We start from the raw sequence: 17,671 nt of genomic DNA, 5'->3' as shown, positions 1-17,671 counted from the left end.
GTAACAGTAGCTTGCTGTGATGTATATCCTAACAGAAAGTCTTTCTTTGAACATATAAACATATGTTTATACATACATTGTTGTTGTTGTTGCTTAGTCTCTCAATCATGTCCTACTCTTTGAGACTCCATAGACTGTTGCCCACCAGGCTCCTCTGTCCATGGGATTTTTCCAGGCAAGAATACTGGAGTGGGTTGCCATTTCCTTCTCCAGGGGATCTTCTCAACCCAGGGATCCAACTCATGTTTCCTGCATTAGCAGACATTGGCAGGCAGATTCTTTACCAATGAGCCACCATGGAAGCCCTTATACCTGCATAGATAAGTTTAAAAGTAAATGCATGGTAATTAAATGCATACACTTACACATATGCCTACCATCATTTTTGAAATTAACATGGGTGAATCCTATTGAGGCAGAAAACACACATGTACCTTTGAAAGGAGTAGCTGCTCCTCAGTACTAGGTAACCACTTCTATGCAAGAATGAAGGCCCAATGGACAGATATTCTGACCTCCCAACAGGAACTGAAAATCTGAATTTTTTAAGCTTGAAAGCTTTTAATTTTTAAATGTCAGCTCCAATGTTTTAAAAATCCTATACCTGTCAATCAAAAGTACTTTAGTAATTTAGTATCCCAGCACACACAGAAATATTTATGTTAAATTCACTATTAGAAATAGCTATGTTTCATCAACAAAATGAAGAGACAGTTTGCAGAATAGGAGAAAGTATTTGCTAAACCATATATCAGATAAGGATTGGTACCTAAAGTAAAAAGAATCATACAACTCAGTAACAAAAAGAAAAAGACCCACTTAAAAAATGGACAAAGGACCTGAAAAGAGATTTCATCAAAAAGGTTTAGAGATGGTCAACAGACACATGAAAAGTTGCTCAACATCACTAACCATCAGGAAAATGCAAATTAAAACTACAATGAACTACCACCTCACACCTGTTTAGACATCTATCACTTAAAAAAAAAGATAATTGTTGGAAAGGATGTGGAGGAAAAGGGTCTCTGGTATACTGTTGGGAATGCAAATTGGTTACAGCTATTATGAAAATCAGTATGGTGATGTCTCAAAAAATTAAGAATTAAACTACCATATGATCAAGCAATTCCACTTCTGGATATTTATCAAAAGGAATTGAAATCAGAATCTCAAAGGAAAATATCTGCATTCCCATGTTCATTGAAGCTTTACAAGTATATCTTAATTTTTTAAAGTTTCCTTTACACCACTTTACTTCTACAAAAGACCTATGTTAGTACCTATTTTCACTAATAAAAAGAAATATAAAGCGGATTTTCACTTTTATGAAAAGAAAGCCAAATTAGTGACAAAGAAGGAGTGGAGCATCAGACAATAGTATGTAAAACTGTTCTAAAAATCTCATTTCTAGAGATCTGTATTAGAAATAAATCTGCACACATAAGAAAATAATACATCTACAAGATTGTTCATTGTGGTATTATTCCTAATATCAAAAGATTAGAAACAACCTAAATGCCCAGCAATGGGCCACTGTTGAATAAAGTATAATATATCCACAAAGAATACCATGCAGCTGTGAAAATAATAAAGAAGGTGTCTATGAACCTATTAGAAAAGATCTTCAGGGAAAAAAGTAAGGAGGAAAAAATTTTGTTACAAGAAAGGGAGGAATAAAAATAGCATATCCACATGAATTTGCTGGGTTTTGGATATTTTTTCATAAATACTGAAATTAAAAGTTAGAAGGAGAGAAAGGAGAGAAGATGGATGAGGAATGAGTGAAAGTGAGATTCTCATTTCAATAATGTTTGACCTTTGAAACGTGGTATTAAATATTTTTGAATAATCTAATTTTATTAACTCTCAAACAAATAAAAGATATACATATAAACCACTGCTTGGTAATTCACCACTGCAAAGGCAACAGCAAAACAGACAAACTGCAAGTTCACAAATTTTCTTGATGCCATTAGCCAACTGTAGTCACAGAACTAATTAGCTTGAAATCTAAAGAGAGACAAGTGCTGGAGGGAGTAACAGGATGTGAACACGTGCTTACTTAGGACAGACAGAGACAGACAAAGGAAAGAAAGAATCTGCCCAGAATGTCAACAAATTTGTAGAGAACTCCTTTAGGTTGAAAAGAGAGTTGTGGAGCAACTTAAGCCTTATTAAAGGCAAATGGTGTCCATTTCCATACATAAAAGCTATTTACTTCAGTTTCTAGTATTCTACATATGACTTTTAGTTGTCAACAAAAAAAATACGAAACATGAAAAAAAAAACAATAAAAATCAGTCAATTGTCAAGAGACTATACAATCAATAGAACCATACTTACATATAGAACAGATATTAAAAATATCAGAGAATTTAAAATAACTATTATACCTATATTAAAATCTCTACTAGAAAAGATAAACATAAAATACCAGGTGGATAATTTTAACACTGAAGAAATGATAAAAAGAATCATATGGAAATGATTAACTAGAATATAGAAAGAGAGATGGAAAATGACTTCAACAGTGACTTCAAGTAAACTTGACAGACTGAAGAAAGAATCAGTGACCTTCAAGTTATGTTAATAGAAGTTACTCAAACTGAATCACAAGAAAAAGTGTAAAAATAAAGGAACAGAATATCTAAGAACTGTGGGGTAATATCAAACAGCCTAATGTGTGTACAATTGGAATCTAAAAATGGTGAAAGATTAGTTGCTTTAGAGGCAAGAAAGCCCTCTCTCCACTGAATGACTTGTTGCCATTCAGTCGCTCAGTCCTGCCAAGCTCTCTGCAACCCCATGGTCTGCAGCACACCAAGCTGCCTGTCCTTCACTTTCTCCTGGAGTTTGCTCAGACTCATGTTCCATTGAGATGATGATGCTGTTCAATATTACACTGAAATTCTTAGCTTGTGCAATAAAGAAAGTAAAAGAAGTAAAATTCATACATATTTAAAGGGAAAACATAAAGCTATCTCTATAGACAGACAAGCTCCTAGAAATAATAAATGAGTTTAGCAGATTAGCAAGATACTAGGTCAATAAACAAAATAAATAGTATTTATATATCTGAGCAATAAACAATTGAAATACAAATTTTCTAAAAAAACTGCCTACTACAATAGCTCAAAAGAGTGAAATTCTAAATACAAATCTAACAAAATATATTCAGAATCTGTATTCAGAAATCTTTATAAATCTATAAAGATTTACATCTCTATAAATCTATGTATTGATTTTTTGTCTGTAAAACCTAAATAAATAAAAATATATACCATGTTAATAGTTAGAAGACTTGATAAGGATAAGGCAAGCGTCGATTCTTCCCAAAATTGATCTATAGGTTTAACGTGTCATTGTTTTTACTTACAAGTTTCTCAGGCAATACCGATGTGTGGACCAATTTGCCACTCCATAAAAATAAAAATATTAAAAAGCATTTAAATACATCCCATGCTTTTTAGGATGACGGCTATTTATCTTGACTACAGTTTCTCAAGTTGTTGTTCACTGGGCTTTATCAGCCTCTTCAAGTTTATTGTTAGGATCATCAGGCAAGAAAATACCACCTGCCATAGCCTCAGTGGTTTCCAAGAGTTCTAAATTTCTCTCATTATTTTGCTCACTGAGGAATTATCTTCAACAGTTGTGGGTAAGTTTATTTTCCAAATATGTTTACATTATTAAACATTTAAAAGGCAAAAAAAAATAGCCTGCAAATTCTAGAGTTATCAGGGTTTTTTTTTGTACTACCAAAGAATTCGCTGTGGAGGGAAATAGAACTAAAAATAGGAGTATGTTTGCAAATAAACATTTGAGTATAATTATAGCAGAAAGTTGAACAAATACGTGGGAAACATTTTGCATGTGTACAATCAAATTTAAATATACATGATCTCAGGGGACAAATTCATGTTCCTAAAATCCTAGTTAGTCATGCAAATCTTCTGGGACCCACCAAAAATATTTCCCTTCTAGTTGGTTATATCAGGAGATAGATGTCTGGCTCTAAGTCGTAGTTCTGCGACCTCCGTCAATATCATCATCCTCAGTTATTTTGGATGAATCTGCAGCACTGATGTCATGAGTACATGCTCATGCGTGCTCAGTGTGTCTGACTCTTTGCAACCTATGGACTGTAACATGCGAGGCTCCTCTGTCCATGGACATTTTCAGTCAAGAATACTGGTGTTGCCATTTCCTACTCCAAGGGATCTTTCCAACCTAGGGATCAAAGCCATGTCTCTTAAGTCTCCTGCATTGGCAGGTGGATTTTTTTTTACTACAATGCCACCTGGGAAACCCAATGTAATGAGTGCACAATGCCAAAGTACTACATTTTGCAGATATTCACTATACATGAGTGTTCTACTTTCTGTGTTTTTGTGAAGAATTCAAAATAGTGTGACATGGAAAATGGAATTCTGCTAATTTGTCTGTATATGCAAAATCACGTTTACTCCTCCAAATCTTTCTTTCAGAGCTTCATGTAAGATTGATGCTCCTGGGCACATTGCCATGTCTATCCTGCAGCATTACATGACACCCAAACTTTTCTACTCAGCAAGCCATCTAATCTCCAAGGGTAGTGGGATCAACCTGAGAAGAAAAGCAATGCGCCATACTTTGGTGGCAGCTACCTGGTAACTTGTACAGCAACATCATTAAGATGCCCTAGTGAGTTATGACTAAATACATCAAATTAGCAAATCAACATACAGAATCCTCTAAATATATTCAACTTTCAAAGTGAGACAGGAATAAAACGAACCCTAAACACACACACACACACACACTGGTTGTAGCAAATATTATTTCCAGTATATTTTTAATGAAATAGGGAAAAGAGATTTTTGATATACTAAATCAAAATTCAAAAAGATGTGCACATCAAATATATTTATGACTATATATATATATATGAAAATGTGTTTTCCCTAATTGACAAATGACTTCATATCAGATATGCATTGCCCTCAACCAGCACTTCTGCTATAAATCAGAATGCAAACACCAATCAGGTAGTGTTGCTGTTCAGTCACTAAGTACTGTCTGACTCTTTGAGACCCCATGAACACCAGGCTTCCCTGTCCTTGACTTTATCCCAGAGTTTCCTTAAACTGATATTGAGTTGCTGATGCCATCCGCCATTTCATCCTCTGTCACCCCGCTAATAAGGTCGTACATTAGAGGTAAAATGAGAAGTCATCTATAAGTAGATAGATGGGAAATAACTAAAAACTATAAAAGGAAGATATCTATGCTGATTAAAATGTGCTTTCTGTTCTATGTATACTAAAAGCTTTAATTTTATCATTTGTCTTTATTTCATTTTAGCCCTTTTCTTTCTTAGCCTCCCTTAAAAACTAAAAAAGCCCTCCCTTTTGCCATTCTTTTGTAAAAGTGCCTTCATTATTAATTCCAAAAATGTAATTCCCTTTGTTCCCTTGTCTTATATGTTTCCTCCAACTCTTCACTGCTTTGCTCAAGGCTGACCTGTGCTCAGTGTCAGATTTTTCCCCAAGCATTGCACCTGCCCTGATTATACCTGACTTCTATCCCAAGGGCTTTTTCCTGGGGACCTCAGGTCCCTCTCCAGCTGAAGCTGGACTACTGAAGATAAGGGCAGGCCATTAAGATGGGGATGGGGGAGTACTCATTTGCTTTTCTTGCATCACATCTCAACAACTAAGGGCATTTACTTTGTAGCTGCCCATATCTTCTTGGTTTTTACCCTTCTCTTGGTTTCACAAAGTGCCACTTAGCTATGCCTTGGACACCTCAGGAACTGCTCACAAACGTCCAACCAATTTGTTCCTATGTCACTGTTCTGAGCTACCCATGCTGCAAACTGCCAATGTGCCCTTCCTTTCATCTGGCATTCCTCAACAGTGATCTGAGCCCTCTTCTTTCAAAGCATCTTCCCATGGGACAAAGACCAGACAATTCCTCATAGTCATCAACTCAGACTGCTGAGTCTTCTGTCTTCAAACTCATGTCAAGCTCTATCACACCTACATCTGCAAAAAGTCAAGAGTATTAGGACTCATTTGACAATCCCTGCCACTAGTTATTATTAGCATGTTCAGGATAAAATGAAAATAGTGACACATTTTTTATTTCAAACAGTATGAAGTTGACATATGTCTCCCTATTCCTCCTCAAGTACAGCTAAACCCTTAAGTGTTATATATAAGAAGACACTGAAAAGTAGGGAAAAAAGGCAAACTGGCTAGGGAACTTAGGACTCAAGACATGGTAGTTGTTCCCTACATTTTCTTTCTACTTCCTTTATATCCCAGACTGGCTACTGGAGAAGCTTGTAACATGGTATAGCTACTTTGGAAAAAGTTCTGGCAGTTTTTTATAAAACTACATGTATGCCTACTTTATGGCACATCAATTCCAATATTCCACATTTATGCAAATTAAATTAAATAATATATTCACAAGGGACATAACACTCATAGTAGTTTTATTCATAACAACCAAAAACTTGAAACTGCCCATGTGTCCATGAACAGAAGAATGAACTAACTGTGATTTACTTTACACTCTCAATACATGAAACAGTATGGATAGATCTTAAAGATGTCATGCTGAGTTGATGAAGCTAGACACAAGAGTAGACAAAGTAGTTTCTATTTATATGGAATATTAGAACAAGAAAAGTTTCTGTGGCAAAAACAAATCTTAATTCTTGTTGTACCTGAGGAATGGGACAGAAATTGGCATAATGAAAATTTCTGATATAATTAAACTATTGTATAATTTGAGTGGATTGTGTTTCATAGGTATATGTATTTGTCAAATTTCAGCAGATTTAATTGTTCATTTCATTATATGTAAATTTTACATCAGAAGTAAAGAACTGTAAGGAAATATTAGACTCTAGCTAATGGTACCAATGTTGAAGTATTTAGAAGGAAGTGCAACTAACACTTGTAATTTACTTTTAAATGCATTAAAATATATGATGGTTGGATGGATGAATAAATCTATGATAAGCAAGCCTTGTTAAATGATAATAGCAGAATTAGGTGGTGAGTTTTACTCACTGTAAACTTTTTCCACTTTGCTTTATGTTTGAAATTTTTGTTGGGTGAGAAATTGACCATATATATGTGTACGAGTGGTTGTCTTTCAAGACTTTTTATTCTGTTATTTATTTATTCTTCAGTTAATACCACACTATCTTACTTACTCTAGCTTTATATTAAATTCTTCAAGATCATCTTCACTACTTTCAGCCATTGCCTCAACTATAAATTTTAGAATCATATTGTCAATTTCTACAATAGTTTCTGTGAGATTTTGATGGGATGGAATTGAATCTCTGGATCAATTTGGGGGAAATTAATTTTAATTTGTGAACATACTCTGTTCCTCTATTTCTTTAATATCTCTCAATAATGTTCTGAAGATTTTAGTATAGAAATATTGAATCTCTTCTTGGTATGTTTTCTTAGGTACTAGAATTTTTAATTCTTTTGAAATGCTATGTTATTTCACTTTTGTAGCATAGTACTTCCCTCTTATCTGCAGAGGACTTGTTACAAAACCCTAGTGGATGCCTGAAACTACAGATACTGGCAAACCATTCACATACCATGATTTTTCCTATACATACATACCTACAATAGAGTTTAATTTGAAAATTAGGCACAGTAAGAAATTAACAACAATAATAATAAAATAAAAAATATGTGAATGTAGTCTCCCCCTCTCTCTCTGAATATTTTACTGTGCAATTTAATGCTTTTTTCATTGTAACTAAGCACTTACCATGCTCTGTGGCCATAAATTTGCAGTTCGAGATGTGACAGTAGCAAAACTAACATGAATTTCTTTTTTCTTCTTCACAATTTCACAAATGAAAAACTCATTCTTACCATAAATCTTAGCAACCACAGCATACATTTTTTTCTTTCTTTTCTAAAGACCCCAAATAGCCAAAGCAATCTTTTTTTTTCAAAGCAGTCTTGAGAAAGGAAAGATTGACTTCAGAGCATATTGCAAAGCTGCAGTCATCAAAACAGTATGGTACTGGCACAAAAACAGAAATATAGATTCAAATGGAACCAGACAGAAAGTCCAGAGATAAATCCATATATCTATGGTCAACTAAACTATGACAAAGGAAGCAAAAATATACAATGGAGAAAAGATTGTCACTTCAATTAGTGGTGCTGGGAAAAATGAGTAGATACATGTAAAAGAATAAAATTAGAACACCACACACAAAAACTCAAAATGGTTTAAAGCTCTAAATATAAAGCCAGACATAATAAAACTCTTCAGTTCAGTTCAGTTCAGTCTTTCAGTCGTGTCTGACTCTTTGCGACCCCATGAATTGCAGCACACCAGGCCTCCCTGTCCATCACCAACTCCCAGAGTTCACCCAACTCACATCCATCGAGTCCATGATGCCATCCAGCCACCTCATTCTCTGTCAATCCCTTTTCCTCCTGCCCCCAATCCCTCCCAGCATCAGAGTCTTTTCCAATGAGTCAACTCCTCACATGAGGTGGCCAAAGTACTGGAGTTTCAGCTTTAGTTTCATCTCTTCCAAAGAACACCCAGGCCTGATCTCTTTTAGGATGGACTGGTTGGATCTCCTTGCAGTCCAAGGGACTCTCAAGAGTCTTCTCCAACACCACAGTTCAAAAGCATCAATTCTTCGGCACTCAGCTTTCTTCACAGTTCAACTCTCACATCTATACATGACTACTGGAAAAACCATAGCCTTGACTAGACTAAGCTTTGTTGGCAAAGTAATGTCTCTGCTTTTGAATATGCTATCTGGGTTGGTCATAACTTTCCTTCTAAGGAGTAAGCGTCTTTTAATTTCATGGCTGCAGTCACCATCTGCAGTGATTTTGGAGCCCAAAAAATAAAGTCTGACACTGTTTCCACTGTTTCCCCATCTATTTCCCATGAAGTGATGGGACCAGTTGCCATGATCTTTGTTTTCTGAATGTTGAGTTTTAAGCCAACTTTTTCACTCTCCACTTTCACTTTCATCAAGAGGCTTTTGAGTTCCTCTTCACTTTCTGCCATAAGGGTGGTGTCATCTGCATATCTGAGGTTATTGATATTTCTCCCGGCAATCTTGATTCCAGCTTGTGCTTCTTCCAGCCCACCGTTTCTCGTGATGTACTCTGCATATAAGTTATATAAGCAGGGTGACAATATACAGCCTTGACGTACTCCTTTTCCTATGTGGAACCAGTCTGTTCCATGTCCAGTTCTAACTGTTGCTTCCTGACCTGCATATAGGTTTCTCAAGAGACAGGTCAGGTGGTCTGGTATTCCCATCTCTTTCAGAATTTTCCACAGTTTATTGTGATCCACACAGTCAAAGGCTTTGGCATAGTCAGTAAAGCAGAAATAGATGTTTTTCTGGAACTCTCTTGCTTTTTCCATGATCCAATGGATGTTGGCAATTTGATCTCTGGTTCCTCTGCCTTTTCTAAAACCAGCTTGAACATCTGGAATTTCACAGTTCATGTATTGCTGAAGCCTGGCTTGGAGAATTTTGAGCATTACTTTACTAGCATGTGAGATGAGCGCAATTGTAAACTCTTAGAGGAAAACATATGCTGAACACTCTTTAACGTAAAACACAGCAATATTTTCTGATCCACCTCTTTGGTTTAGTAGCGAAGTCATGTCCTCCTCTTGCTGCCCTGTGGACTGTAGCCTGCAAGGCTCTTTTGTCCGTGGGATTTTCCAGGGGAGTGGGTTGCCATTTTCTTCTCCAGGGGATCTTCCTGACCCAGGAATAGAATCTGTATCCTGCACTGCAGGCAGATTCTTTACTGCTGAGCCACCAGGGAATTATATATATATATATACACGATGTGTGTGTGTGTGTGTGTGTTTGTGTGTGTGTATGTAGTTGTGTTAAGCCTTGGAAAACCAGCATGCATGTCATACCTACAGTACATCTCAATTTGGACAAGTCACGTTCAAGTGCTTTGCTTCAGTGGGACTGGTGACTGGTGGCTCCCATGCAAGGCTCTAGACCTGGCCCATACTGTCCCTTCTGCTAGAATTGCCCCCCTGCATAGCCATGCCCACTTCATTCACTCCTGCCTCAGAAGTCTGGGATGCTTCCCTATCAGATGCCATGTCATGGTGTTCCATCCAGGTGGGAGAGTCGTATCTACAGGGTCATGTCACCCTCGCAGGGGCCTCTCCTACAGGACCTCACCAGGCCACGCCTCCTCTGCAGGGTCTCTTTCATGCTCTACACAGAGAAAGTGCTGAGGAAATGTGTGCTGAAGTGAAATGACAGTATGTTTTCTGAGCTTGGCTTAGGATGGCTCCTTCTTTGACAAAGGAAAGTCAAGGCAGTGGCTGGATGGGGTGGTGGCAGTGGGCAGGGGAGTGTTTCATACAGGTTTCCTAGGCTTAGCTTTTTCTCATTAGTAAGTTGTATTTTCTCCCCACAAAGGACAAACAACTTTGTTAATGTTTTTTAAAATTCAAAGGCATCATGTCCATTTGGAGAGAACATATTGAGTTGTGAACTGACCACATTTTTACTGAAACAGTTTTATTCTGGGCATCATTAGTGGGAACCAAGCTGGTGATCACATAGGGCACAAAGTACACGAGGAAGGTGCCTATGAAGATGCTGATCTTCTTGGTGGCTCACTCCCACCACCTCTCCTGCTCCTCCAGACAGCAGTCCCACACACTACACACAAGAGAGGGAGAAGGTGAGTCATGGGGCAGGTCTGCCAGTTACAGGGACTTACTGTCGTGAATGCTGAATAATGAAAATAAAAATAAATAAATGGGGCTGAGTTAAACTTAAGAGCTTTTGCACAGCAAAGAAAACAATAAGCAAAATGGAAAATGAGCCTACAGAATGGGAGAAAATATTTGCAAATGAAATGATTATGAAATGATAAGGGATTCAGATCAGATCAGATCACTCAGTTGTGTCCGACTCTTTGCGACCCCATGAATCGCAGCACGCCAGGCCTCCCTGTCCATCACCAACTCCTGGAGTTCACTGAGACTCATGTCCATCGAGTCAGTGATGTCATCCAGCCATCTCATCCTCTGTCGTCCCCTTCTCCTCCTGCCCCCAATCCCTCCCAGCATCAGAGTCTTTTCCAATGAGTCAACTCTTCACATGAGGTGGCCAAAGTACTGGAGTTTCAGCTTTAGCATCATTCCTTCCAAAGAAATCCCAGGGCTGATCTCCTTCAGAATGGACTGGTTGGATCTCCTTGAGTGGATTAATCACCCAAATATACAAATGACTCTTGCAGTTCAATATAAAAACAACAACAACCAACAAAAACCCAATTTAAGAAATGGACTGAAGATCTATATAATCTTTTCTCCAAACAAGACATGGAGAAGGTGAAAAAAGCATATGAAAAGATGCACAGCACCATTAATTACTAGAGAAATGCAAATCAAAACTACAATGAGGTATCACCACATAACAGTCAGAAGGTCTATCATCAAAAAAGGTACAAACATAAATTCTGGAGGAGGTGTGCAGGAAAGGGAACCCTCCAACACTATTGGTGGGGCTGTAAATTCAGTTCAGTCACTAAGTCATGTCTGACTCTTTGCGACCCCATGGACTGCAGTATGCCAGGCTGCCCTGTCCATCACCAACTCCTGGAGCTTGCTCAAATTCACTTCCATCAAATCAGTGATGCCATCCAACCATCTCATCCTCTGTATTCCCCTTCTCCTCCTGCCTTCAATCTTGCCCAGCATCAGGGTCTTTTCCAATGAGTCAGTGTGCATCAGGTGGCCAAAGTATTGCAGTTTCAGCTTCAGCATCAGTCCTTCCAGTGAATATTAAGGACTGATTTCCTTTAGGATGGATGGAATGGTTTGATCTCCTTGCAGTCCAAGGGACTCTCAAGAGTCTTCTCCAATACCACACTTCAAAAGCATCAATTCTTTGGCGCTCAGCTTTCTTTATAGTCCAACTCTCACATCCATACATGACCACTGGAAAAACCACAGCTTTGACTAGATGGACATTTGTTGGCAAAGTAATGTCTCTGCTTTTTAATATTCTTAGAGCCATCACAACTGGTGTTATTTTTTCTTTAAATTTATGGAAGAATTGATCAGTGAAGACATCTAGGTCAAAAGATTTGCCTGTGGTAAGATTTAAGTTGCAGATTCAATAGTATTACTATATCTGCTGCTTCTGCTTATTTGCTTCAGTCATGTCTGACTCTGTGCAACCCCATGGACTGCAGCCTGCCAGGCTCCTTTGTCCATGGAATTCTCCAGGCAAGAGTACCATAGTTGGACTGCCACTTCCTACTCCAGGGGATCTTCCCAACCCAGGGATTGAACCCAGGTCTCCTGCATTGCAGGCAGATTCTTTACCACTGAGCCATATCTAGGACTATTTCTATGTTCTATTTCATCTTTTGCCGTGTTGAATATGTTTTGAAATTTTTCTGATTAATGTAATTCAGAACCTCAATCTTATTGCCATAAAGTAGCTCTATGTCTCCTGTTTTGCAAAGTCAAACAGCCTGTAATGATGTCTTATTTTAATTCCTGACATTTATTTATGACTGCTCTCCTTTTTATTAATCAAACTTACCAAGAGTTTATCAACAATTTCTTTTTTCATTTTAAAGATACAGCATGTGCTCATATGATATTTCCAAAATCTAGTTGAATGTATATAAGAAATATATGTCTTCATACCCAGAATTATGAAATCCCCAAGTATTCATATTCATAAGAACAACAGAGTTTAAAAAAAACACTAAAAATGAAACAAATCAAAATCCCTTTTTAACACTGAGCACTTAAATAGAGAATAGTAGAAGGCATTATGGTAAGGGAAAAAGCTAGACAGAATACTTATTTGAAATTAATGTGTTTTCATGCAATAAGGGATGATAATAAAAATTCTTTCTTGCAAGTTGTCCAGTTGTCCCTCTGTGCTTCATCTGAGATGAAGTAGACTGGCCAGAGAAGTATAAAAGTGATGAAGTAGTCTTCTCTTGAAACGAATCACTAAACTTTGGTGAGGAAATTGAAAAATACACATATACCCCAATGTTCACTGCAGCACTATTTACAATAGCTAGTACAGAGAAGCAATCTAGATGCCCGTCGACAGATGAATGGCTAAAGAAGCTGTGGTACACATATACAATGGAGTATTACTTAGCCATAAAAAGGAATGTGTTTGAGTCAGTTCTAATGAGGTGGATGAGACCAGAGCCTATTATACAGAGTGAAGTAAGTCAGAAAGAGAAAAACAAATATCATATATTAACACATATATATGGAAATACAGAAAGATGGTACTGATGAACCTATCTGCAGGGCAGCAATGGAGACACAGACAGAGAGAACAGACTTATGGACATGGGGTGCAGGGAGGAAGGAGAGAGTGGAATGTATGGAGAGAGTAACGGGGAAACATATATATTACCATAGCTAATGGGAATTTGCTGTGTGACTCAGGGAAATTGCTCTGTAACAACCTAGAGGGCGTGGGATGGGGAGGGAGGTGGGAGGGAAGTTCAAGAGGGAGAAGACATAGGTATACCTGTGGCTGATTCATGGTGACATTTGGCTGAAACAAACACAATATTGTAAAACAATTATACTTCAATTAATAATAAATTTAATTGTTAAAAAGTAAACTTTGGTGAGGATGATGAGGGAAATCTGTAAATTCCCTTGGAAGCATTTAAGAGCAGAAAGTTTTCTCACTGCTGTATCTGTGTAGAAGCTGGGAGTACTGGATTGAAATAGATGACTTAAGGTTTCCTCTACTTTGATTCATTCATAATACTGAGAATAAAATTCAACTTAAGATATTGAGACTTTTGGATTGATTTCAACTCATGTACATTGAACTTCAGTTGTGAAATTGCCTTGAGAAATTAAAAACTCTATTAATGAATTATTGCCTGTTAGGCAAACATATCAAAATACTATTAAAAAGCTCATGAACATGCATAGCAGGAATAGGAACTTTTAACATATCTTGTATAATCAATATATATATGTGTGTGTATATGTATATCTATCCATGTATATATCCATATGCCCTTCCATTAAAAATAAAAACTAGTGTCATTAAAGAAAAACTATTTCCTGATAAAACTACCCATTGACTGCTTTGCCAGACAAATGCTACTCAGAAATTGACACATTTCAGTCTATCTATATGTACAGTGTGTCCCATATCACAATGCTAACACGGGCATCTTAACTTTAAATGAGACAAAACAAACAGAAAATTAACACTGGTGGGAACCCTCTGCCACTCAATTTGTATTGGGTTTAACACCTTCTTATTTTATATATCCTTTCACATAAACAGTTTTATATTAGCCCCTGATATCGTGCCTTCCAACAATTCAGTGTTGAGCTGTTTAAAAGCACTAATTAGCAGCTTTAATATAGAACACATATATTAGAAAAATCTTGCAAATCTAGAATACCCTTTGGGCCTTGCCATTTGTGTGTGAAATAATTCAATAAAAAAATATACTATATTGTTAATCATAGACCTTCCAGGAATATAATCAATCACACAAGAAATATAAACTGTACGTTTATAAACAAAAGAAGAAAAATGATAACTCCATTTAAGTTGAGCACAGGAATCATCACAATGAGCAGATGCATTTATAAAACTATGCACACTTCATAATAACGATAAAAAATATTACAACTGTATATACATATAAATGACATACATGCATTGCATTCAATTTTAGCATAAATGGCAACACATTTATTAAATTAACACTTCATCTATTTTTTCCTATCACTTCCAACAATACCAAATCCATATCTACTTATATATTAACTTTAACAGAAAATAAATAATCTTCAAGTATTTTACAAATAAAGAAATATTTAACATTCAGTGGATTCCAGGAACACATTTTTCTATTATCTGGAATGCTGACATAGCCTAATTATTTCTTTTTAAGCAACATTATAATAGCTTATCCATCTATAATTTCAAGGAATATTTTGCTTCTCTCCAACTTTCACATACCTTGATCAGATAGTTCTAGTTAATATTTCTAGTACATGTAAATAATTATATCCTTGAGTGCTTTAAAATTACACTAATTCCTACACCATTAAGGAAGGAAAATGTTTCTAGTTTTTGATGCATTATGAGTGGGAGATATTAATTTCTAGATGAAATTATGCACAAGCAGGGGAAAAGCTTTGTACCGTGATAACATTTAAACAAAAAATGTTAAGTATCTCAGGAATTATGGATGATTAAAAGCAAATAGGACAACACGATCATATTGTATTTGGATTGTTGGACCCTCTCCCATTTCTGCAAACTTCTAGACCCCGAAGCAAAAAGCATCTTTATATTTTAAAATTGTTTAACTATCAGAATAGTTGGCTTAAACAGTAGCAAACACTCAAAATCAAGGAAATGACATACTTCAGTAAATATGTTTATGTTGTGTAATATAAACGAATTATAAAGAGTAGAATAACCTTTTTTGTTTTCATTTGCTAATATGAAAGTATTTTGTTTTCATTTGTCATTTGCACAAACTGCCACTAAGCGATGTGATTTCTAAAGGTAGTTTTGAAAACTTGAAGGAAATTAACTCATACCAAGTTATATGTATTATTTACTAGTATAGTACTAATAGTACTTTACTATTTTAGGTAAATAGCTTTTTAAAATTATACTGAGATGATGAAATTGCCCCTTTTGAGGTAGAAATTTCCACATAATGGGTAATTTCAATTCGTTCCAGCTTTATCCCACTAGTAGAAACAGATGTAGTCAAAGACCTCACATATTTGCTATGAATATATTTTAATGTATTTTCTCCAAAGGAATAAAACTGGCTGACACATAAGTTTATTTCTCCCCTCATTCCTTCATGTTTTATAATGTAGAGTAGTGAATATTTTATGAAGTACATAATGTGCATTCAGTGTACTTCGTGGGCTTCCCAGGTGGTGCCAGTGGTAAAGAACCCACCTGCCTGTGCAGGAGACATAAGAGATGCTGGTTCTATCCCTGGGTCGGGAAGATCCCTGGAGGAGGATATGGCAACCCACCCCAGTATTCTTGCCTGGAGAATCCCATGGACAGAGGAGCCTGGCAGGCTACGGTGCATAGGGTTGCAAAGAGTCAGACACAACTGAGGCATCTTATCATGCACACACAATGTACTTCACCTACGATGTTTCACTAAAAGTACTGAGCACTGGTTTGGGCAGGGGGAGGGGGGCTTCCATGACACTGATGAGCAATTTCACACAGACTAGGAGTATATTTAAAGATAGTGAAGACTTTTAGGAGACAGGTTCTCTGTTTCTGGGGAATATGGAGCTATACTTCTTTCACGATCTGTTGACAGGTGACACTGTCTCTTAGTAAACACTTTCTGCCTATCATGATAGAATTGGAGTAAGACTGTAAGAATTTAAGTCAAAAACAAAAGAGAAAGTTTGCAGTTCTTTATAAGCCTGTGATGTTGAATTATAGAACTATTACGTTCATTTCTTAGGACTGCAATAACCAAGTAACACAGAGAAATTTACCATCTCATTGTTGTGGAGATCAGAAGTCCAAACTGGAGTGTCAGTGGGGCCTTGCTCCCTCTGCGATCTAGAGGGTAGAATCCCTCCTGGTGTCCTTGTAGCCTCTGGTGGTGGCCACTGATCCTTGGTCTTCTTTAGTTTGTAACAATGTAACTACTCTCTCTCTCTCTGGAGTCACATAGTAGTTTTCCCTCTGTGTCTTCACATCATTTTCCTATAAGGCCACTGGGCATATTGAATTAAGAGCCCACTCAACCCCAGCATGACCTTATCTTCATTAATTACATCTGTAACAATCCTACTTCCAAAGAAAGTCACATTCTGAGAACTGGAGTTAGGATCTTAGCTTCTTGCATAGTGGCTTAGGTGGTAAAGAATTTTCCTACAATGTAGGTGACCCAGGTTCAATCCCTGGGTTGAGAAGATCCCCTGGAAAAGGGAATAGCAACCCACTCCAGTATTCTTGCCTGGGAAATACCATGGAGAGAGGAACCTAGTGGGTTACAGACCACGGGATCGCAAAGAATTGGACAATACTGAGCAACTAACACATACCTTCCATTGGGACATATTCAACCCACAGCACCATGATTCAGTTCAATTCAGTCTCTCAGTCATCTCTGATTCTTTGCAACCCCATGGACTACAGCACACCAGGCCTCCCTGTGCATCACCAACTCCCGAAGTTTACTCAAATTCATGTCCATTGAGTCAGTGATGCCATCCAACTATCTCATCCTCTGTCGTCACCACAACCATAGTTAATATCAGGTGAAACCTAAATGGGAAGACTCAGGCCTCAATTGCTAGCTAGAATTATTCTCTGGATCATCTCCTCTCTTCCTGGAAGAGTTCCATTGCCTAGAGATGGAAGGCACTTTTCACATCACAGAGGGAGGCATTTTCCTGCTTTAAATATCAATCAGGTGGAAGAAGAAAGAATAGAGCAGAGAGGATAGCTTTGTTAAGAATCACTCATGGTCCCCAGTGTATCTACAAACCTTTCGTCTGTAACGACTATCATTTTGGAGGAATTAAATTGTACTGCCAGACAGAAAAAGTAAGAAAAGAACCACCCTCTCTCTTGCGGTGGTTA

This window comes from Bubalus kerabau, chromosome 11 (assembly GCF_029407905.1).
Source record: "Bubalus kerabau isolate K-KA32 ecotype Philippines breed swamp buffalo chromosome 11, PCC_UOA_SB_1v2, whole genome shotgun sequence".
Taxonomy (NCBI): Eukaryota; Metazoa; Chordata; class Mammalia; order Artiodactyla; family Bovidae; genus Bubalus; species Bubalus kerabau.
Note: the sequence above shows the minus strand (reverse complement) of the source record.